Source organism: Arvicanthis niloticus, chromosome 1, assembly GCF_011762505.2.
Source record: "Arvicanthis niloticus isolate mArvNil1 chromosome 1, mArvNil1.pat.X, whole genome shotgun sequence".
In the NCBI taxonomy this organism is placed as follows: Eukaryota; Metazoa; Chordata; class Mammalia; order Rodentia; family Muridae; genus Arvicanthis; species Arvicanthis niloticus.
In genome coordinates, this window is record NC_047658.1 from 120,254,777 (window position 1) to 120,265,177 (window position 10,401).

Below are 10,401 nucleotides of genomic sequence, written 5' to 3' on the forward strand. Positions count from 1 at the left end.
TCTGCCTATTCATGGTTCTTTCCCTCTTTGAATGGAGTTAACATGGTGATGGTATCACAATAAGTGAGGGATATTGAGTAAGCATAATGGCGAGGGCTGGAGTGATGGTTCAGTGGTTAAAGGCAGATGCTGTTCTTGCAGAGGACTTGAGTTTGTTTCTCAGCATACACATTAGCCAGCTCATAAACATCTGTAATGCTAGCTTTAGGGGATTCAATGCTCTTATGGCCTCCATGACCACTCACATAATACACATACACATACACACACACAAACACACACACACACATGCATGCATGCATGCATGCACACACACACAAGCACACAAATAAGAAAATAAGTCTTAGTAACAAATAATGCTTTGTTTTATAAGCCGTTATTGGCCACCTTGGTGAATTATTGGGAAATACTATGTAAGTAGCCCAGGGTGGGTCTGAAATTTTCATCTTCCTGTCTCAGATTCTCAAATACTGTTATTAGTGTGTTGTACTACCATGCTTAGCATCAGGGAAATGTAGGCTTGTAATCATTTTTCTGCCTTGTACACAAAAGACCTTTAAAAATATTCAAATATATTTAGATAAATGGATGGAACTGGACAAAATTGTGTTAAGCAAAATGAATCAGACACAGAAAGACGAGTGTGTTACTTTCTACCTTTCATGTATAGAGGGTAAGAAAATTGGTCTGAAAGTAGAATAGTTATTAATGAAGGTTGAAAAGGGTGTGTGTGTGCACATGTGTATGTGCACATGTGTGTGTGCACGCGGGGTCATGAGTTTGTGTATGTGAAAAGTGGATAAAAGGAGGCTGGATTTAGTGCGTGCTGCAACTTATGTGATACCACACTGAATCCCATTGATATAATTCATACATGTTAAAATTAAAATGGGTAACTATAAATTTGATGATATGCTAGTGTATTTACAGTTTAAGAAGAGAGAATGATTTGTGCAAATTTAAAGGTATAATGCACAATAAAAAAGCGAGATACAACTTCTCTGCAGAGAGTTGCTGCTAAGTCTGCCTACCTTTTGAATTTTAAGTCAAAAATCATAACTTTGCCCTTTCCTCCTTTCTATTCTCTTTTTGGAGACTGACCAAGACCCCAACCATGCTCGGCCTGGCATTCCGACTTCTCTAGTTTCTCCAAAGATCCCCATTAACAGCTGCTTGCAGCCCTCCATTGCTTGCTCTGACTGAAAAGGCACTGCTCTGTCTCTTATTTTCGTCTGCCTCCATTTTTCCAGCAGGATTTTGTAGCTTGTTTGTCTTGTGGCTTTTCTCTTAAACTCTACCAAAATGGTATTCAAACTTCTTAAAAAGAAAAGCAAGGCTCTGGCCCGGATACCGGTGGCTCCAGCAGTCTCTCAGCTGATCTGCTTCCCTCTGGAAACTGAGTTCAGAGGCACCATAGGGAGGGCACGGGTCGCAGAGCAGAAGGTAGGAGAACCCTCCCACAGCTCTAGGCCTTAGAAGCAGAACTGTCAGTAGAGAGCCCCCCCAGAGGACAATTGGCAGCCAGACCCTGCCCCTGCGGAGAACCACTCCCCTTCCGCCTCTGGCCCGGATACCGGTGGCTCGAGCAGTCTCCCAGCCGATCTGCTCCCCCCTGGAAACTGAGTCCGGAGGCACCCTAGGGAAGGCACAGACCACAGAGCTGCAGAGGCACCCAAGAGAGGTCAAGGACCATACAGCTGCAGGCATCCTCGTGAGGACACAGCCCGCAGAGCAGCAGAGCAGGGAACACCATATCCCGAAACATCCTAGAGGAGCAACTACATTCAGAATAGCAAACACCTAGCTGGTCTACCACTGTGGAGACTCCATATCCTGAAATATCCTAGAAGAGCCACTGAACCCAGAAGAGCTGGAGCTCAGGATCATAGAGTCATCCGTACCCCGAGGAGTTCTGATACAACCAAGATAACTGGAAAGGCAGACTCCAATCAGAACCAGTGAGTTCTAGTAGAACTACAGCTAACCAAATGGTGAAAGGCAAGCGCAGGAATGTAAACAACAGAAACCAAAGTTACTTGGCATCACCAGAACCCAGTTCCCCCACCATAACAAGTCCTGAACACCACATCACACCAGAAAAGCAGGACCCAGAATTAAAATCACTTCTCATGATGATGTTAGAGGACTTTAAGAAGGTCATAAATAACACTCTCAAAGAATTTGAGGAGAACACAGGTAAACAGGTAGAAGCCCTTAAAGAAATGCAAGAAAACACAACCAAACAGATGAAGGAATTAAACAAAACTGTCCAGGATCTAAAAATGGAAGTAGAAGCAATAAAGAAATCTCAAAAGGGGACTACTCTGGAGACAGAAAACCTAAGAAAAAGACCAGAGGTCATAGATGCAAGCATTACCAACAGAATACTAGAGATAGAAGAGAGAATCTCATGTGCAGAAGACACCATGGAAAACATTGACACAACTGCCAAAGAAAATGCAAAATGCAAAAAGCTCCTAAACCAAAACATCTAGGAAATCCAGGACACAATGAGAAGACCAAACCTAAGAATAATAGGTATAGATGAGGGTGAAGACTCCCAACTTAAAGGGCCAGTAAATATCTTCAACAAAATTATAGAGGAAAACTTCCCTAACCTAAAGAAAGAGACGTCCTTAAATATACAAGAAGCCTACAGAACCCCAAATAGACTAGACCAGAAAAGAAATACCTCTCATCACATAATAATCAAAACATCAAATATACAAAACAAAGAAAAAATACTAAAAGCAGTAAGGGAAAAAGGTAAAGTAACATATAAAGGCAGACCTATAAGAATTACACCAGACTTCTCACCAGAGACTATAAAGCCAGAAGATCCTGGACTGATATCATACAAGCCCTAAGAGAACACAAATGCCAGCCCTGACTACTATACCCAGCAAAACTCTCAATCAATATTGATGGAGAAACCAAAATATTCCATGACAAATCTAAATTTACACAATATCTTACCACAAATCCAGCACTTCAAAGAATAATTGGTGGAAAACTCCAACACAAGGAGGGAAACTACAACCTACAAAAAGCAAGAAAGTAATCTTCTAACAACCCTAAAAGAAGGTAGCTATACAAACATAACACCACTGCCAATAACAAAAATAACAGGAAACAACATTCATTTTTCCTTAATATCTCTTAATATCAATGGACTCAATTCTCCAATAAAAAGACATAGGCTATCAGATTGGATACATAAACAGGACCCAACATTTTGCTGCACACAGGAAACGCACCTTTGTGAAAAAGACAGACACTACCTCAGAGTAAAAGGCTGGAAAACAATCTTCCAAGCAAATGGCCCCAAGAAACAAGCTGGAGTAGCAATTCTAGTATCAAATAAACTAGTTTTTCAACCAAAAGTAATCAAAAAAGATAAAGAAGGACACTTCATATTCATCAAAGGAAAAATGTACCAAGAGGAACTTGCAATTCTGAACATCTATGCTCCAAATGCAAGGGCACCCACATACATAAAAGAAACTTTACTAAAGCTTAACACATACATTGCACCTCACACAATAATAGTGGGAGATTTCAACACCCCACTCTCAGCTATGGACAGATCATGGAAACAGAAACTAAACCAAGACACAATGAAACTAACAGAAGTTATGAACCAACTGGACTTAACTGACATCTATAGAACATTTCATCCTAAAACAAAAGAATATACCTTTTTCTCAGCACCCCATGGTACCTTCTCCAAAATAGACCATATAATTGGTCACAAAACAGGCCTCACCAGATACAAAAAGATTGAAATAATCCCTTGTACCCTATCAGACCACCATGGACTAAGACTTATCTTTGACTTGGACAAAAAAAAACTCTACTTGGAAACTGAACAATGCTCTACTCAATAATAACTTGGTCAAGGAAGAAATAAAGAAAGAAATGAAAGACTTTTTAGATTTAAATGAAAATGAGGACACATCATATAAAAATTTGTGGGACTCCATGAAAGCAGTAGTAAGAGGAAAAATTATAGCTCTAAGTGTCCACAAAAAGAAAATGGAAAGAACGTACATTAATAAATTGACAGCACACCTGAAAGAGTTAGAACAAAAAGAAGCTAATATACCCAAGAGGAGTAGATGACAGGAAATAATCAAACTCAGGGCTGAAATCAACCAAGTTGAAAGAAAAAGAACTATACAAAATATCAACAAAACCAGGAACTGGTTCTTTGAGAAAATCAACAAGATAGACAAACCCTTAGCCAGACTAACCAAAGGGCACAGAGACAGTACTCAAATTAATAAAATCAGAACTGAAAAGGGAGACATAACAACAGAAACAGAGGAAATTAAAAAAAAATCATCAGATCCTACTACAAAGGCCTATACTCAACAGAATTGGAAAATCTGGATGAAATGGACATTTTTCTAGATAGATACCAGGTACCAAAGTTAAACGAGGAGCAGATAAATCATCTAAACACTCTTATAACCCCTAAAGAAATAGAAGCAGTCTTTAAAAACTTCCCCACCAAAAAAAGTCTGGGGCCAGATGGTTTTAGTGCAGAATTCTATCAGACCTTCCAGGAAGAGCTAATACCAATTCTCTTCAAACTATTCCACAGAATAGAAACAGAAGGAACAATACCCAATTCGTTCTATGAAGCTACAATTATGCTCATACTTAAGCCTCACAAAGACCCAACAAAGAAGGAGAACTACAGACCAATCTCTCTTATGAATATCGATGCAAAAATACTCAATAAAATTCTCGCAAACTGAATCCAACAACACATCAAAGCAATCATCCATCATGATCAAGTAGGCTTCATCCCAGGAATGTAGGGATGGTTCAATATTCGGAAATCCATCAATGTAATCCACTACATAAATAAACTCAAAGAAAAAAACCACATGATCATCTCACTAGATGATGAGAAAGCATTTGACAAAATACAACATCCCTTCATGTTAAAAGTCTTGGAAAGATTAGGAATTCAAGGTCCATACCTAAACATAGTAAAAGCAATATACAGCAAGCCAGTAGCCAACATCAAACTAAATGGAGAGAAACTTGAAGCAATCCCACTAAGATCAGGGACCAGACAAGGCTGCCCACTCTCACCCTACCTATTCAATATAGTACTGGAAGTCCTAGCTAGATTGATTAAACAACAAAAGGAAGTCAGAGGGATACAATAGGAAAGGAAGAAGTCAAAATTTCACTATTTGTGGATGATATGATAGTATACTTAAGTGACCCTAAAACTTCCATCAGAAAACTCCTAAACCTGATAAACAACTTCAGTAAAGTGGCTGGATATAAAATCAACTCAAACAAATCAGTAGCCTTCCTCTACTCAAAGGATAAACAGGCTGAGAAAGAAATTAGGGAAATGACACCCTTCATAATAGCCACAAATAAAATAAAATATCTTGGAGTGAATCTAACTAAGCAAGTGAAAGATCTGTATGACAAGAACTTCAAGTCTCTGAAGAAAGAAATTGAAGAAGATCTCAGAAGATGGAAAGATCTCCCATGCTCCTGGATTGGCAGGATTAATTTAGTAAAAATGGCCATCTTGCCAAAAGCAATCTATAGATTCAATGCAATCCCCATCAAAATTCCAATTCAATTCTTCATAGAGATAGAAAGAGCAATTTGCAAATTTATTTGGTACAACAAAAAAACCCAGGATAGTGAGAACTATTCTCAACAACAAAAGAACTTCTGGGGGAATCACCATCCCTGACCTCAACCTATACTACAGGGCAATAGTAATAAAAACTGCATGGTATTGTTACAGAGACAGGCAGAAAGATCAGTGGAATAGAACTGAAGATCCAGAAATGAGCCCACATACCTATGGTCACTTGATCTTTGACAAAGGAGCTAAAACCATCCAGTGGAAAACGGACAGCATTTTCACCAAATGGTGCTGGTTCAACTGGAGGTCAACATGTAGAAGGATGCAAATCAATGCATTCATATCTCCTTGTACAAAGCTCAAATCCAAGTGGATAAAAGACCTTAACTTAAAACCAGATACACTGAAACTAATAGAAGAGAAGGTGGGAAAGACCCTCGAATACCTAGGCACAGGGGAAAAGTTCCTGAACAGAACACCAATGGCTTATGCTCTAAGATCAAGAATTGACAAATGGGACCTCATCAAATTGCAAAGCTTCTGTAAGGCAAAGGATATTGTCAATAAGACAAATCGGCAACCAACAGATTGGGAAAAGATCCTAACCAATCCTATACCCGATAGAGGGATAATATCGAATATATGCAAAGAACTTAAGAAATTATACTCCAGACAACCATATAACCCTATTAAAAATGGGGTACAGAGCTAAACAAAGAATTCTCAACAGAGGAAACTCGAATGGCTGAGAAGCACCTTACAAAATGCTCCACATCCTTAGTCATCAGGGAAATGCAAATCAAAACAACCCTGAGATACCACCTCACACCAATCAGAATGGCTAAGATCAAAAGCTCAGGTGATAGTAGATGTTGGTGAGGATGCAGAGAAATAGGAAAACTACTCCATTGTTGGTGGGATTGCAAGCTGGTACAACCACTCTGGAAATCAGTCTGGCGGTTCCTCAGAAAACTGGACATAGCATTACCTGAGGATCCAGCTATAGCACTCTTGGGCATATACCCAGAAGATGCTCCAACATATAATAAAGGCATATGATCCACTATGTTCATAGCAGCCTTATTTATAATAGCCAGAAGCTGGAAAGAACCAAGATGTCCCTCAACAGAGGAATGGATACAAAAAAATGTGGTACATCTACACAATGGAGTATTACTCAGCTACTAAAAATAATGAATTTGAGAAATTTTTAGGTAAATGGATGGATCTAGAAATTATCATCTTGAGTGAGTTAATCTAATCCCAAAAGAACACACAGGGTATTTACTCACTGTTAAGGGGATGTCAGCCCAAAAGCTAGGATTAGCGAAGACTCAACCAGCAGACCACATAAAGCTCATGAAGAAGGAAGACCAATAGGGGATGCCTCAGTTCTACTTAGAACGAGTAACAAAAATGCTCAAGGGAGCAAATATGGAAACAAAACATGGGACAGAAACTGAAGGAGGGGCCATCAGGAGACCATTCCACCTGGGTATTCATCCCATGTACAGCCACCTAAGCTAAACACTGTTGTGGATGGCTAGAAGCTCATAATCTGAGGAACATGATATAGCTGTCTCCTTAGAGGTCTGCCAAAGACTAACACACTCAGAGGACAATGTTCACAGTTAACCACTGATATGATCAGGGGTTTCCCAATGGAGAACTTAGAGAGAGGACTGAAGGAGCAGTAAGGGTTTGTGACCCCAGGAGGAAAGCAACAATACCAAACAACTAGAGCCCCCCAGGGTCTAAACCACCAGCCTGGGAACACATAGGGAGGGACCCAAGACTCCAGCGGTATATGTAGGGGAGGATGGCCTTGTCGGGCATAGGTGGGAGAGGAGTTTCTTGGTACCATAAAAAAATAAACACAGAGTGTGTGTGTGGGGGAATGTGAGGGTGAGGAGGGGATAGTAGGGGGGGTAGGTGCGGCCACTGCCTCATAGAAACATGAGGAGGCAGATGGGATAGGAGGTTTCTGGGTGGTGGGAGGAAGTGGGGTAAGGGGATAAAATCTGAAATGTAAATATTACAACCAATTTTAAAAAGGAAAAAAAGAAAAAAAGAAAAGTTGTTAGAACCAACAGCTTTAAAAAAATGTCAGCCCCCTAGCGGGAAAATAATTTTTTTTCTTGATACTAAAACTTGTTCTGAGAATTGTATATTGCAGAATACACAGCCTTGGTGTATCTACTCATCAAGCATACTGAGCAGACCTGCCCAAACCTCTGATGTCCTATAATTCCATCTGGATGCAGTGAAGACACAGCGTCAGAGGCTTATCAACTTACTCTCCCCCCCCCACCCCTCTTCTAATATCTCAACGCCCATAATCAGCTTGAAGAAGTTAAAGAAGAGTCAGCACCCCTATTCCCTGGGCTTGGGGACTAATGTGGTTAATAATGGTCTGTCTTTCTAGGGAAAAGTAGTGGTTTTGTTGGAACAGGGAGGATTAGCTAGGACTTATTGCATAGCCATAACCTATTGGTAGAAATCTGTATAATTATTATCAAGATGAAGTTATAATTTCTTAAATGGTACAAAATTTACTTTGATTTCAAATTTAAGGTTTTCATCGGTATGAGCTTCTTATTAATACAAAAGTGAGATGAATATTGATACTCTCATGGGCATTGTGCCTGTATAATACATTTAGGAATACAAGGCCTAGATACAGTCCTTCTTTAAATTTTTTAACTGAGTTGGGACGGTTAACCTGAGTTAAGGGACTATAGGAAATTCATGGCTTATTGTTAGGAGGTTTCCCATATTTTATTTAGAAATAGCTGAGAGGAGTGAACAGACAACAGTCCAGGTTACCTTACATGGATAGTTGGTTTTCAAAACATCAGAAGTCCATAGAATTGACGCTACAAATATTTATATATTTTTGTCCATTCTGATTAGACACCTGTATCCTCCTGACAGCTTCCTGTCATGGATTCTAAGAAGAAATTGAGCATTCTTGGAGTTACGCCAGTTGTGCAGTGACAGCCACCAGGCAAGAATTGCCTCTTTCCTTCTACAGACAAATTACTATCCAGAAAAGGACACACATGTAGAATAGTCGACTGATTATATCTGCCTAGACAGAGTAATCAGCCCTTAATAATTCTGCATCACTAAGGTCTGTCAGATGACTCTGGGCCAGAAGGCTGAAGATTTGATGCTCCAATATTCAGTAGTATAGGGGCTTTTTAGGTGTTCAGCAGTCTCTATAAATTGGCTAAGTTTTAGAAGCTATGTTTAGTGCTTCCCATAACTTCAGTTAACTCAGTCATTCTGGATTTCTGACGGGGTTGAAGACCTATAGTCCCATAACCAATCCTGGCTATTTACTTTGAGAGAAAAGATCTGAGTAGATGGTTTTCAGCTGACATTCATTCTAAAGTCAAAAAAAAAAAAAAAAAAAAAAAGCCAGGATCAAAAGTAAATGTTTTAGTTAGAAGAGATGACAGAGGTTCTGGTTAGTCAACAAAATGATGGACTGGGTATTAGGACTATCTTGTACCTCACTGGTACAATTAGGAATAAGTATGCTCTAATTGTATTTTGAGAGAAAAGTTTTACTTTAACAGGAAGAGTGATATGTAGGAGGAGCTAAGTGGGAAGGAGTATTGAGAGGAAGAGATGGAGTAAGGAGAGAAGATGAGAGAAAGGAGAAGCTAGGTGATGAGAGAGAGAAAGAGAGAGGGGTCATGGAGGCAGATGTTCACAGGTCTCCACCAGTCAAAGATAGTCTTTATATCTAGGTTGGGTATTGGATTACCCTTCTGATTGAGCATTACCAAATGTATAAATCCTTTGATTAACATTAAAAAAAAAAAACTGTATAAAAGCAAAAAAGGAAAAGGGGGGGCATGGGACAGGGGTTTTCTAGGGAGGGGAAATGGGGAAAGTGGATAGCATCTTAAATGTAAATAAAATATTAAATAAAATAAAAAAAGAAAAAAAAGAAAATGCAAAAAAAAAAAAAAGAAAAAAAGAAAAGCAAGATCTGCTGGGAGGGAAGACAAGCTAGCATTGGGTGGGATGCATAGGGAACATCATACAGTAAAAGAAGCTGCTTTTCTTTTTAAATAATAGTTTTAACTTCTTGTTCACAATACAAAAAAACAAAACAAAAAACAAACAAAACAAAACAAACCAACCAACCAAACAAACGAAAAACCCCTTTTCTAGCTACAAACTCTTTGGAGTACTCTTTATGTGTCATACATTATAGGAAGGTGATTTATTCAATTCTTACTCTCCCAATGAGGTAAATACCGATCTGCATTTTATCACAGATCTGCATTTTGATGTAAGGAAAGTAACATAAGAAAGAAGAGACAGAAACAGAATGGAAGGCATATTGTTTTCTAGATGCTGCACAGATTCAATCGATGTAGTTTCTCATCTTGCATCACGAGAGTATTTGACAAAAATCTCATTTGGAAGAAACTCTCTTTACATTGATTTTAACATGTGGTAGCCACAGTGCTACACAATTCAGTGTCTTTCAACAAATACATGAAGGCTCATCTTACGCCCAGTGCATCATGGTGCTTCTCAATACCCCACCCCCTCCAGCACTCAATACTCACCTTTGTATTGCTCCTCAGTGAGATGCTTGTCTTTGGCCAGAAGTAGTTACCATCTCTAGAAAAGTTTGAAACTCTCATTATTAAAACACAACAATACATCTCAATTTCAACACATTTAAGATTTTAAACACAGCTAGCAATTTAATGACTCTATTCCTTTTATTGAAAAATGATATGTTA